At 43.1% G+C, this 13,416-nt stretch overlaps 1 long non-coding RNA gene across 1 annotated transcript in view; it reads right to left on the bottom strand.

Moving 5' to 3' along the window:
* Window positions 1–12,701, bottom strand: part of LOC147023423 (uncharacterized) — a 33,427-nt gene extending 20,726 nt beyond the window's left edge. Inside the window, exon 1 of the long non-coding RNA XR_015060174.1 lies at window positions 12,604–12,701. This is a non-coding gene — a long non-coding RNA (uncharacterized LOC147023423). The remainder of the gene's footprint in view (window positions 1–12,603) is intronic.
* Between the last annotated feature and the right edge of the window lie 715 nt (window positions 12,702–13,416).

The raw sequence follows: 13,416 nt of genomic DNA, 5'->3' as shown, positions 1-13,416 counted from the left end.
GGAAAGCAAGGAATTTGTGGGTACAGCAAATGAAATGCAAATGTTTACAAAAGAAGACAATGCAGAGTTACCACGATAAACTTCTACAATCTTAACTTATGTTACACATAACAGGTGCCATCACACACACACACACACACACACGGAAATTAGAGGTAGCCCAGAGAGAAGAGACAGTTGAGGTGTAGCAACCTCATTGTACCTGGTGCGGTCAATGGACCTACACAACCCAATCACTGATGAAGGGGTAAATCGCTGAGGAGTAAAACTGGGGGTGTCTACTGTGTGGGAGTGGGAGGAGCAAATGCAGTGTTGTCATGCAGCGTGATGCAAGAGGAAGGTGTGATAGATGCGAGTCAGTAATGCTCTTTTAGCTTGTGCGTCCTCAGTGGATGCACATAGATGGGAGAAAAAGATGCATGAGAGAAAGACTTAACGAAGATGTGTGAGAGGTCTGTAAGTGTGAATATTGGCTGTTGGAAATAGGGGGGTTAGAAATCATTTAAAGCATGGAAAAATGCAAAAACAAAAATTCAAATATATTTTCAAAATGGCCGCCATAGCGGCCATATTGGACTTTGGACCAGGTCCAAAATCTAATGGAATGATCCTTGGACCACACCTAATCCCCCCACCAAGTTTCGTCGAAATCTGTCGAGGAGTTATTCCGTAATACTGTTCACAAACAAACAAACAAACAAACAAGCAGTCATAGACTGGTACTTACGAAATCGTCAACTTGACCTCTGACCTTGTCGAATAAAAGCTGTCTCTCGAGAAGGTAGCGATGCAAACCAGAAGTTTCTACGATGATTCTGTACGAAACCATCAAAAATCGAATGTTTGACCTCACTGTGACCTTGACCGATTTTGACCAAAATCTAATCAGCGCGAGCCACGACCCTCCTGAATCATGTGGTGTAATTTGACATTGGTAGCTTCTTCCGTTCTCGAGTTATCATTTTTTTGGATGTTTGACCTCACTGTGACCTCGACCTTTGACCGATTTTGACCAAAATCTAATCAGCACTAGCCATCACCCTCCTGAATCACGTGGTGTAATTTGAAATTGGTAGCTTCTTCCGTTCGAGTTATCTGTACCAAACCATCAAAAAAAAATCGAATATTTTACCTCAATGTGACCTTGACCTTTGACCGATTTCGACCAAAATCTAATCAGCACTAGCCATCACCCTCCTGAATCACGTGGTGTAATTTGACATTGGTAGCTTCTTCCGTTCTTGAGTTATCGTGCCTACAAACAAACAAACAAGCAACCATAGACTGGTACTTACGAAATCGTCAACTTGACCTCTGACCTTGTCTAATAAAAGCTGTCTTGAGAAGGTCGCGACACAAACCAGAAGTTTCTACGATGATTCTGTACCAAACCATCAAAAATCGAATGTTTTGGGTGTTTGACCTCACTGTGACCTTGACCTTTGAACGATTTTGACCAAAATCTAATCAGCACCAGCCATCAGCCTCCTGAATCACGTGGTGCAATTTGACATTGGTAGCTTCTTCCGTTCTCGAGTTATCTGCACCAAACCATCAAAAATCGAATATTTGACCTCACCATAACCTTGACCTTTGACCGATTTTGACCAAAATCTAATCAGCACTAGCCATCACCTTCCTAAATCTAGTGGTGTAATTTGACATTGGAAGCTTCTTGCGTTCTCGAGTTATCGTGCCTACAAACAAACAAACAAACAAACAGAAACGGAAGGCATCAATATACTTAGGAAATCTTTAGATTTCGTAAGTAACAAACAAACAGAAACGGAAGGCATCAATATACTGACGAAATCTTGAGATTTCGTAAGTAACAAACAAACGGAAGTCATCAATATACTTACGAAATCTTTAGATTTCGTAAGTAACAAAGAAGCAGTCATAGACTGGTACTTACGAAATCATCAACTTGACCTCTGACCTTGTCGAATAAAAGCTGTCTCTCGAGAAGGTAGCGACGCAAACCAGAAGTTTCTACGATGATTCTGGACCAAACCATCAAAAATCGAATGTTTTGGATGTTTGACCTCACTGTGACCTTGACCTTTGACCGATTTTGACCAAAATGTAATCAGCACTAGTCATCAGCCTCGTGAATCACGTGGTGTAATTTGACATTGGTAGCTTCTTCCGTTCGAGTTATCTGTACCAAACCATCAAAAATCGAATATTTGACCTCACTGTGACCGATTTTGACAAAAATCTAATCAGCACTAGCCATCACCCTCCTGAATCACGTGGTGTAATTTGACATTGGTAGCTTCTTCCGTTCTCGAGTTATCGTGCCTACAAACAAACAAACAAACAAACAGAAACGGAAGGCATCAATACACTTACGAAATCTTTAGATTTCGTTTGTAACAAACAAACAAACAGAAACGGAAGTCATCAATATACTTACGAAATCTTTAGATTTAGTAAGTTACAAACACACAAACAAACAAACAGAAACGGAAGTCATCAATATACTTACGAAATCTTTAGATTTCGTAAGTAACAAACTAGCAGTCATAGACTGGTACTTACGAAATTGTCAACTTGACCTCCGACCTTGTCTAATAAAAGCTGTCTCTGGAGAAGGTAGCGACGCAAACCAGAAGTTTCTACGATGATTCTGCACCAAACCATCAAAAATCGAATGTTTTGGATGTTTGACCTCACTGTGACCTTGACCTGCGACTGATTTTGACCAAAATCTAATCAGCACTAGCGAGAACCCTCCTGAATCACGTGGTGTAATATGACATTGGAAGCTTCTTCCGTTCTCGAGTTATCATGCCTACAAACAAACAAACACACAAACAAAGTCATCGACTGGTACTTACGAAATCGTCAACTTGACCTCTGACCTTGTCTAATAAAAGCTGTCTCGAGAGAAGGTAGCAAAGCAAACCAGAAGTTTCTACGATGATTCTGTACCAAACCATCAAAAATCTTAACGTCGACCGAAGCAAAAATCTCCATTTCTCCAAGCAATTATTTTATCAAAGTCACAAAACTGTAATATTCGGCCATCCACCAACAATCCTTACATAATCCGACAGCTCAGCGAGTCAGGCATGCGACGATAACCTTTATTGGGGTAAAAAATGACTTTTAAACACCATCTTTATCGAAAACACCGTCAGCGCGCACACGGAAAACCTTTACGTGATCAACGCCGCCTCTGCTCAAGTGCACTGCACCACGTGATGACCAGTGACGCGCGAGTGAAATATTTTTTATACAATCTTAAAACGTCTCCAAAACATTTGACTTTACCAGTATTTCGACAACCGAGTTTTAAGCGTCCTAAGCGATCGCAAAAACCGAAGACAAAATTAAAATTGAAGTTAAAACGAACTCGTAACGTTGAGCGAAGCAAAAATCTCCATTTCTCCACGCAATTATTCCATATTATTTTATCAGTCACAAAACCGTAATATTCGGCCATCCACCAACAATCTTTACATCATCTGACAGCTCAGCGAGTCAGGCATGCGACGATAACCTTTATTGGGATAAAAAAATGACTTTTAAACACCATCTTTAATCGAAAACACCGTCAGCGCGCACACGCAAAACAATATGTGACTCAACGACGCGTCTGCTCGAGCGCACTGCATCATGGGACGACCCGTGATGCGTCGAGTGAAATATTTTTTATACAATCTTAAAACGTCTCCAAAAACAACCGATTTTTTACCAGAATTTCGACAACCGAGCTTTAAGCGTCCAAAGCGATCGCAAAAACCGAAGACAAAATTAAAATCGAAGTTAAAACGAACTCGTAACGTCGAGCGAAGCAAAAATACTCCATTTCTCCACATTAATTTACGGAATTATGTTTGCCCTCACTGTGACCTCGACCTTTGACCGATTTTGACCAAAATCTAATCAGCGCTAGCCATCACCCTCCTGAATCACGTGGTGTAATTTGACATTGGTAGCTTCTTCCGTTCTCGAGTTATCGTGCCTACAAACAAACAAACACAAACACAGAAATGGAAGTGATCAATATACTTACGAAATCGTCAACTTGACCTCTGACCTTGTCTAATAAAAGCTGTCTCGAGAGAAGGTAGCAACGCAAACCAGAAGTTTCTACGATGATTCTGTACCAAACCATCAAAAATCGTAACGTTGACCGAAGCAAAAATCTCCATTTCTCCACGCAATTATTTAATATAATTTTATCAAAGTCACAAAACCGTAATATTCGGCCATCCACCAACAATCTTTACATAATCCGATGGCTTAGCGAGTCAGGCATGCGACGGTAACCTTTATTGGGATAAAATGACTTTTAAACACCATCTTTATCGAAAACACCATCAGCGCGCACACACAAAACCTTTACGTGATTCATCGACGCCTCTGCTCGAGCGCGCTGCACCACGTGACGAGCCGTGATGCAGCGAGTGAAATATTTTTTATACAATCTTAAAACGTCTCCAAAACATCCGATTTTTACCAGAATTTCGACAACCGAGTTTTAAGCGTCCAAAGCGATCGTAAAAACCAAAGACAAAATGAAAATCGAAGTTAAAACGAACTCCTAACGTCGACCGAAGCAAAAATACTCCATTTCTGCACATGAATTTACGGAATTATGTTTGACCTCACTGTGACCTTGACCTTTGACCGATTTTGACCAAACTCGAATCAGCGCTAGCCATCACCCTCGTGAATCACGTGGTGTAATTTGACATTGGTAGCTTCTTCCGTTCTCAAGTTATCGTGCCTATAAACAAGCACACAAACACACACACACAAACAAACAAACAGAGGACGGCAGTCATCAATATACTTACGAAATATAAAGATTTCGTAAGTAACAAGCAGTCATAGACTGGTACTTACGAAATCATCAACTTGACCTCTCACCTTGTCTAATAAAAGCTGTCTCAAGAGAAGGTAGCGACGCAAACCAGAAGTTTCTACGATGATTCTGTACCAAACCATCAAAAATCGAATGTTTTACCTCACTGTGACCTTGACCTTTGAGGGATTTTGACCAAAATCTAATCAGCACAAGCCATCACCCTCCTGAATCACGTGGTGTAATTTGACATTGGTCGCTTCTTCCGTTTTCGAGTTATCGTGCCGACAAACAAACAAACACACAAGCAGATGACAGAAGTCATCAATATACTTACGAAATCTTTACATTTCGTAAGCAACAAACAGACAGGGGTGAAAACAGTAACCTCCGTCCATCTTCGATGGCGGAGGTTAATTATAATGAATACATACAGAACAAGTCGGTAGGCGACGAGGGATTTGCTCGGATACGATGCTTTTCATTCTGACCGATCCACCGACGAAGATTCATTGCCAAGACGTGTTGGTTCACATACAATTGTTCCTCTGCCTGGCAAGATTTTTCCTATTGCGTATTTTGCCAACTGGCACTCCTCATAAAAAATGACGGTAAATAGACACCCTATTATTGAAGGACTACCATTTGAAAAATAAAACCTAAATCAAAAATCGGCTCAAGTAAATTCGGGACGAATTAAGTAAAAAATAAAATGTGTCATTATTTTTGTTGACATTACCTCAGATGACGGCAAACAGAGTAGACGTCAAAAGAACACGGAACAAAAAAAAGAGAGAGACAGAGAGACAGAGAGACAGAGAGACAGAGAGACAGAGAGACAGAGAGACAGAGAGACAGAGACTTTGACTTTTATTACAAAAAAAGTATAAAGGGTAAAAATTCAATACAACAAAGCAAAGGATTTTTACAAGAGTGGAAAAAAGAAGAGAAGAAACCAATTCAATTTTCAAGTCATCGATAAAGCATTGATAACAGTTTATACACAAGGAACACCCCCAAAAAATACATTAGAGAGAGGAGATGATAAGAAGAGAGAAGCAACACAGGCTCCACACGTACCGCCAGAGACTGAGCAACAGCCCCTTGCGTTTGCACGTGCGTGCAAAGAGGAGAGAGGAGAGAGGAGAGAGGAGAGAGGAGAGAGGAGAGAGGAGAGAGGAGAGAGGAGAGAGGAGAGAGGAGAGAGGAGAGAGGAGAGAGGAGAGAGGAGAGAGGAGAGAGGAGAGAGGAGAGAGGAGAGAGAGGAGAGAGGAGAGAGGAGAGAGGAGAGAGGAGAGAGGAGAGAGGAGAGAGGAGAGAGGAGAGAGAGAGAGACAGAGAGAGACAGACACTTTTGGCCTCTTGATTGTTTGGGATCATGATGTGACAAGAGAAGTTATACCAGTACAAGCAAATGCCTGAGCATTGCCCAACAAAGAAACAAGGTAAATTAAAGCTTCAATGTAAGTACACCATCAACAAGTTCACATAAGGATGTGTTCACACACCACTGTTGTAAGAACAGTGTACAATCACTGGAATGAATTTCAAGGTGTACGCGTGCTGTGACCAAGGTTTTAAAGAGGTAAACAACATCGGAAACAGAATCACAAACATCTTGAATTTCACGTTTCCTTGACATGTATATAGCAAGCTTCGCTTCAGAGGACAAATAATTTGCTAACAGGCACTCATATTTACACTGGTGGAAGATGCTAAAACCGTAAACAAAACCACAACAAGTAAAAGTTAGGCCAAGTCCCCGGATAGCACGTGATAAGACTGTAAAAAGGGGTGCCAACCTTGAGCAATCAATAAAAATATGAAAAATAGTTTCTGTGGCACCGCAGAAGGGACACAATTCTGTGTTATCGGGACATATACGATGAGATAAAACATTGGATGGTAAAATGTAATGTGCCAGTCGCCACTGCAAATCTCCGGAGCGCTTGGCAGTGGGTGCCTTGTACATAACATGCCAGTTGATCGAAGTAGAATGAGTGGTCTGAAGCATTCGCCCCCAATGTGCCTGTGGTTCCGCAGGTCTATCGGGAACAAGAGTTTTAACACACAAAGCGTAAACAGAAGATTTTTCCATCAATTTAAAGGAGGTGAAACCTTGAAAATGAAGCAAAAGCTCTGGAAAGGGATGTTGGGATAAAGAAAGGTTAGCTTCCACCTGTGGAATCCATTTCAGATTGGTTTGCTTGAAAAAGCGCAGAATCACAGAAAAGATTCTCCCAATAATTCGAATGGACCTCACTCCAGTGGCCACAGCGACGTCAGCAGCTGGCTTCCACTTGTAAGGAGAAGGAGTTCTGAGATCTTTTACCTTCGTACATCCAGCATCAATAAACTTCTGGACAAGAATACAATCGCTGCAGACCCCTTCAAAAATGGGGTTTAAAAAGATAGGCTCATTTAAGAACATTTCCAGGGAGTAGTCATTGTTATTTCGGCGAACAGTGACTGCCTGCCATGCCTTCAGCATGCTTCTATAAAACAGGGGGACTGATGCTATATCAACTTTCTTGGTGTCAATAAGGAACAGTTGCTGATCGTAGCAGAGTTTCCCTGCCTGCCGAAGCAGGCAGTGAGCCAAGGCCTTCCACGAAACGTCCGTGTACAGCAATCTGCGAAGCGAAAGGAGGCGAAAAGCCATCACCTTGCTGGTAATAGCAATCAGCCCCTGTCCTCCTTCAGCAACAGGCAGGTTTAACACACCAGGTTGGAGCCAATGCTTTCCTCCCCAAAAGAAGTCAATAAGAATTGATTGTAATTTTTTAAGAAACAAATCTGGGGGCTGCAGCGCTATAAAAACGTGCCAAAGCATTGATGCTGCAAGGTTGTTTACAACAAGGGTTCTGCCCCGATAGGAGAGTTGACAAAGTAAGCCCTTCCACTTTCGTAAACGTCTCTCAGTTTTAATTACTAGAGATTCCCAGTTTTTTAAAATGAAGTTCTCAGTTCCAAGAAAGACGCCCAGGTAAAGAATTCCATCCCTTTCCCATTTAAGTTTCTCGGGAAGAGTCGGAGGAATGGCGCCATTTTGTGGACCAAGATGGAGAGCTCTGCTTTTTCCCCAGTTCACTTTTGTGGAACTTGCCAAACCAAATTCATGAATGCAACGGACCAAGGCTGAGATGTCCTCATTCGAGCGAACGATTGCACAAAGATCATCTGCATAAGCAATCACTTTAAACGGGTTCGCCATTGGTTGAGGAAGGAAACCAAGAAGACGTGCACGCAACCGAACGAGCAAAGGCTCAATCGCAAGAGAGTACAGGAGGCCAGAAAGAGGGCACCCTTGACGAATGCCTCTATTAACCGGGAAAGGGGGACATAAAATGTTAACTTTTAAGAGACTAAAAGTGTTGTTATACAGTAACTGCACATGAGAGATAAAATTTTCCCCAAAACCAAACCCCCGTAAAACAGAGAAAAGATAAAAATGATCAATGGTATCAAAGGCCTTTTCTTGATCTAAGAACACCAACCCGACATTTCTTTGTTCAAGAGAACAGATGTCAATTATATCACGCACAAGAAGATACTGTCATGAATTGTCCTCTTCGGGACACAGTAAGACTGATCTGGGTGTACGATCTCCTCGATTATGGCTTTAAGGCGGTTGGCAAGGGCTTTGGAAAATATTTTGTAGTCTGCACAGAGTAATGAGATGGGACGCCAGTTGTGTGGTTGCTGAAGGTCTCCTTTTTTGGGGATAAGGGCGAGGACAGCCCTCCGGCAGCTTAATGGCAGTGAGCCTGATCGTCGACCGTCGATTATAACCTCAAGTAGTTCTGGTCCGAGGAGGTCCCAAAAGGTTTTATAAAATTCCGCAGGAATTCCATCCAGACCGGAGGCCTTACCCGAGGGTAGAGTTTGAAGAGCAGCTTGGAGTTCCTCCAAAGTTACTTCCTTGTCCGTTTGTAGAACTGCAGATTTTGACAAGGTAGGTAAGGAAGAAGTCAGCACTGTTACCATTTTGTTGTCGATTTTTGGAGCATGATAAAGTTCAGTAAAGTAGTGTCTGAGTGAGGCTCTGACATCTTTTTGATTGTGTGTTATCCTTCCTTCCTTTGTCCTTACTGAAGTTATCTGCTGACTTCTCTTTGTTTGAGCTTCCAGTCCAAAAAAGAACTTAGAGGAGGTGTCCAGGTAGCACAAATTCTCCAGTCGGAGACGAATCAGCGCTCCTCTGGCTTGCTTTGCACAAAGTCCAGCAAGAAGAGCTTTTTTCTTCGCCAGCAAGAGGTTGGTTCTTTCATGATTTGAAGCCAAGAGGTTGGTCATATTTGGTGAATATTTGGTCATATTTGGATTGAAGGGCAGAGTCATATTTGGTGTGGTAGGCTCCATATTGTTGGCAAAAGGATCTTATTTGGACTTTGACGTTGTCCCACCATTTTCCAAGGCAGGGGAAGGAAGTTTTACGTTGGAGCAAGGCTCTCCAGAACACACCAAAGTCATCGACAAACAGTTGGTCATCCAAAAGGCTTGCGTTGAAGGTCCAGTAGGCAGCACCACGATTCCGAACTGGTTGGTGAATACGAAGTGCGACCATGTGATGGTCTGAGAAGCCGCTCGGAATAATGTTCATATTGCTCACAACATTTAAAAAGGTACTGTTGATGTAGAAATGGTCCAATCTTGCAAGTGATAGGTGGCCTTTTGAACACCGACTCCACGTGTATTGGCGGAGAGAAAGATTGCGGATTCTCCACACATCAACCAGGGAAAACTTGGACAAGGCTTTCAACAAAGGCACTGCGCTTGCTGGGTGCGGCTCCTCTCCATTACGATCAATGGTGGGGTCCATCGTGCAGTTAAAATCTCCACCCAAGCAGACAAGTCCATCAAAATCAATGTGTACAAGAGACGTTTCTAAGTGTGTGTAAAAGGTGAGTCTATCTGTGCTATCACTAGGTGCGTAGACATTCAGTACGGTGTGTTTAAAGCCATTGTGTGTGAAGGTGAGTGAAATCAAATACCCTTTGATAATCTCATTAAAAACAACACTGGGACTGCAAAAGGAAGGTTGTATATAAACAGCCACCCCAGCCCTTGGGTGTTCCAGACCACTAAAAAACCATTTTCCCCTCATTATCCTTTGCCATTCACTTGCACTAGAGGAGCTACATCTAGTTTCTTGCAAAAGCAAAACATCAATGTGATTGGTCTCAACAAACTGTTTAACTTCTGCTTCACGGATGGAGGAGCGTCCCCCATTAATATTTAAACTCGCTATAGAGAAGGCCATAGGCTAACACAGAGTTTGGGTGTGTCAAAAACTTAGTCTCTCTGTGTCTGCAGCTCATTCTTTGCTTTGAGGATGCATTTCCGGAGTCAATACACTTGTGATTCCGTCACACCAAGCTGTCCGGCTTTGAGGAGCAAAAGCTTCGCAGAGATTATAAAGCCGGACAAGTCAGGGAAAAGTTTTTAATTTTAACATGTTTCTTGCGAAAGGTGTCATGAAGAAACTTTATGATATCAGCAGGTGGAATACTGGTAACACTCTCCGAATCTTGGGAAACTGGATCATTCCATGCTTCAGCACTGCCACAAGAAGAAAGTGATGAGGCCCCATCGGAATCATAATCCGAGTACTGATCGGTGTCCATTACATTAACGTTATGCTCCAAAGATGGAGCTGATGGTTTAATAAGGGAAGCCTCACATTCCACTTCCAAAGGGGGAGAAGGAGTCGGAGGAGTCGGGGAAGGAAGAGTGGAGGGAGGAGGAGTGGGGGAAGGAGGAGTGGGGGGAGGTGGAGTAGGGGGAGGTGGAGTAGGGGAGGTGGAGTGGGAGGAGGACGAGGGGTGGGAAGAGGAAGAAGATTAGAAGTGGGAGGGGGAGGAGGAGGAGGAGTGGGAGGGTGAAGAGGACGGGGAGGAGGAAGAATACTAATGGAAGGAACGTTATATTCCGCTTGAGATGAACCTGGTGTTTCACTAGTTGAAGCTTTACACCCTGATTCACCCAGGTTTGGAGTTATTGGTGAATTAGAAACGGTACATATTTCACTGTTGGTCTTTACAGGGAGGGGGGTTACAGTGGATTCGGTGTTAATATCCAAGGTGCCTGTGACTATGGGAGTGGTCACGTGTGCTCCCTGCTGCACAAAACCAATCTCCTGCTCATGTTCACCAACCCCACCGACAAAAAAGTCATCATCCTCTGGAGCAATTACATCAAATCGATTTTTCGTTTTAAAAAGAGCATCTATTGTTGCTTCCAAACACGAGTCATTATTCTCGGCAGCCGGCGCCATCTTTTTTGCACAGCTCGCCGTCACATCTTGACTATTGTTATCATTTAGATGCTTCAATTTATGTTTCCTTTTTGAAGGAACAACGGTGAAGCTTTTGTCATCTGCCAGGGGGGGATTTACCTCCACTTTCGACGGCCCAGGCAGATTGTTCGAGTTTGAAGCGTCACCAACGTTCCCAACTCTAGATATACCACTATTCGTCTCAATGGGTTCGACCACACTAGATATGCCACTTAATATATTCTTGGGGCAATCGCTTTTTAAATGTCCCGAATCACGACAGATAAAACAAGTTGTGGTCTCCGTTGCAATATAAATCTGGTAATTGCGGTTTTTATTTTTTAAAGTCATAACTGCATTGAGCGATTGAGCGTTGTTTTTTAGAATGATATAGCAATGACGTCGGAACGACATGATGTGGCGAACCGAAGCGTCAGAGCGCAGACGAAGTGGAATCATGGAGATTCGTGACACAACTGTGCCAAAAACGCTTAATGCAGCTACAATCTCCTCACTCGAGAAGAAGGGCGGAATGTTGGACAGTGTTAATTTTACCGCCATCGTATCGAGATAACTAACGTTAACGAAGACGTCCGGCGGAACGGACAGACCGGTTTCGACCGCCTGAGCCACGTGTCGCTCCTCCGACAAGAAAACCACCACACGTTGGCTCATTTTCGAAGCAGCGAGAACATTCTCGATTCCTACGAGCTCTCCCAGAGCCATCACCACGTTCTCAACACTAACTCCATCAGGCGGAGTAATTGTCACTCCATTTTTCCGAGTGAGTGACTCGTACACACTATTGTGCAAATGTCCGTTTGCCATAGCTTAAAGCAAAAGAAGAGAAGTTTAAGTTTAACAAAGGAAAACCGTCACAAGCAACCAGCAAGTGGGTCAAATGAAGTATAAGGGAAAGGAAGAGTATAAGGAAGAAGCTAAACCACCGATAAACGGCAGGCCTATGAAAACAAGGCAGATGAAAAAGTAGGCCCAGAAACCCGAAGGTTTCAAGGAAAACCCACAAAGCACCTACCGTGCGCGCTCTCCTTCTCTCTCGTCTCAGCAGGAAGGGAAACGGAAAAAACTCCACAAACACGTCCGGGGACACAGAGGGAAACGAAATAGGGACAGGAACAACACGAACACAGCACAGTACTCACAGCTGCACACACAGAGCCGCCATGAAGCCACACCCATGAACGACCAAGAGACGCAGAGACGCAGAGACGCAGAGACGCAGAGACGCAGAGACGCAGAGACGCAGAGACGCAGAGACGCAGAGAGAGAGACAGAGACAGAGACAGAGACAGAGACAGAGACAGAGACAGAGACAGAGACAGAGACAGAGACAGAGACAGAGACAGAGACAGAGACAGAGACAGAGACAGAACAACAGAACAACAGAACAACAGAACAACAGAACAACAGAACAACAGAACAACAGAACAACAGAACAACAGAACAACAGAACAACAGAACAACAGATGTTCAGGGAAATACGAACCAGACCGTGGGGAGCGCGAGAAGACTTCCTGGTCGGTTGTTTTTGATGAACCTGGCGGTGTAGCGAACGATAACATAAAGAGGGGTGTAGAATTTTCTTTTTAAAAGATGTTTTTCAAATTCCACGTAACTTAATTTATACCATATTATGAGAAATCCACAAATACAGAAATGCTGGTGATTCCATTTATTTTGGATCCTTTTCACTTTGGTCAATAACGTTTGGATCGAGGAGAGATCGAAGGTGGAACAACGGTGTAGTTCCTTACAAACACTGTATACACACATTGAATGACGGTAAATAGACGCCCTATTTTTGAAGGACCACCATTTGAAAAATAAAACCTAAATCAAAAATCGGCTCAAGTCAAATTTTCTAAATATCTCGAAGTGTTTAATTCCGAAGTCTCGTTTGTCCACATTCAAAACTGTAGGACAAGTATTGAAAATAGTGAACGTGCGGTTTTTCGGCCGCTGCATAGCAACGGGTGGTTGCTTAGCAACGAAACTCAAACGTGTACATTCCCACCTCATATGGCACCTGTCGCCAAGTTTCATCGAAATCGGTTTGCTGGTTTGTGCTGTGGAGCCTCGCGTTGCAGACACACACACACACACACACACACACACACACACACACACACACACACACACACACACACACACACACACACACACACACACACACACACACACACACACACACACACACACACACACACTGACGGAAAACCCGACAATAAGGGATATCTAGCGAATCCAATTATAATACATCCACACATACATACATACATAATTATAATTAAAACATAAA

This window comes from Eptatretus burgeri, chromosome 7 (genome assembly GCF_056783735.1).
Source record: "Eptatretus burgeri isolate ZD-2024b chromosome 7, Ebu_testis_v1, whole genome shotgun sequence".
Classification (NCBI taxonomy): domain Eukaryota; kingdom Metazoa; phylum Chordata; class Myxini; order Myxiniformes; family Myxinidae; genus Eptatretus; species Eptatretus burgeri.
This window is presented reverse-complemented; position numbering and strand designations above follow the sequence as displayed.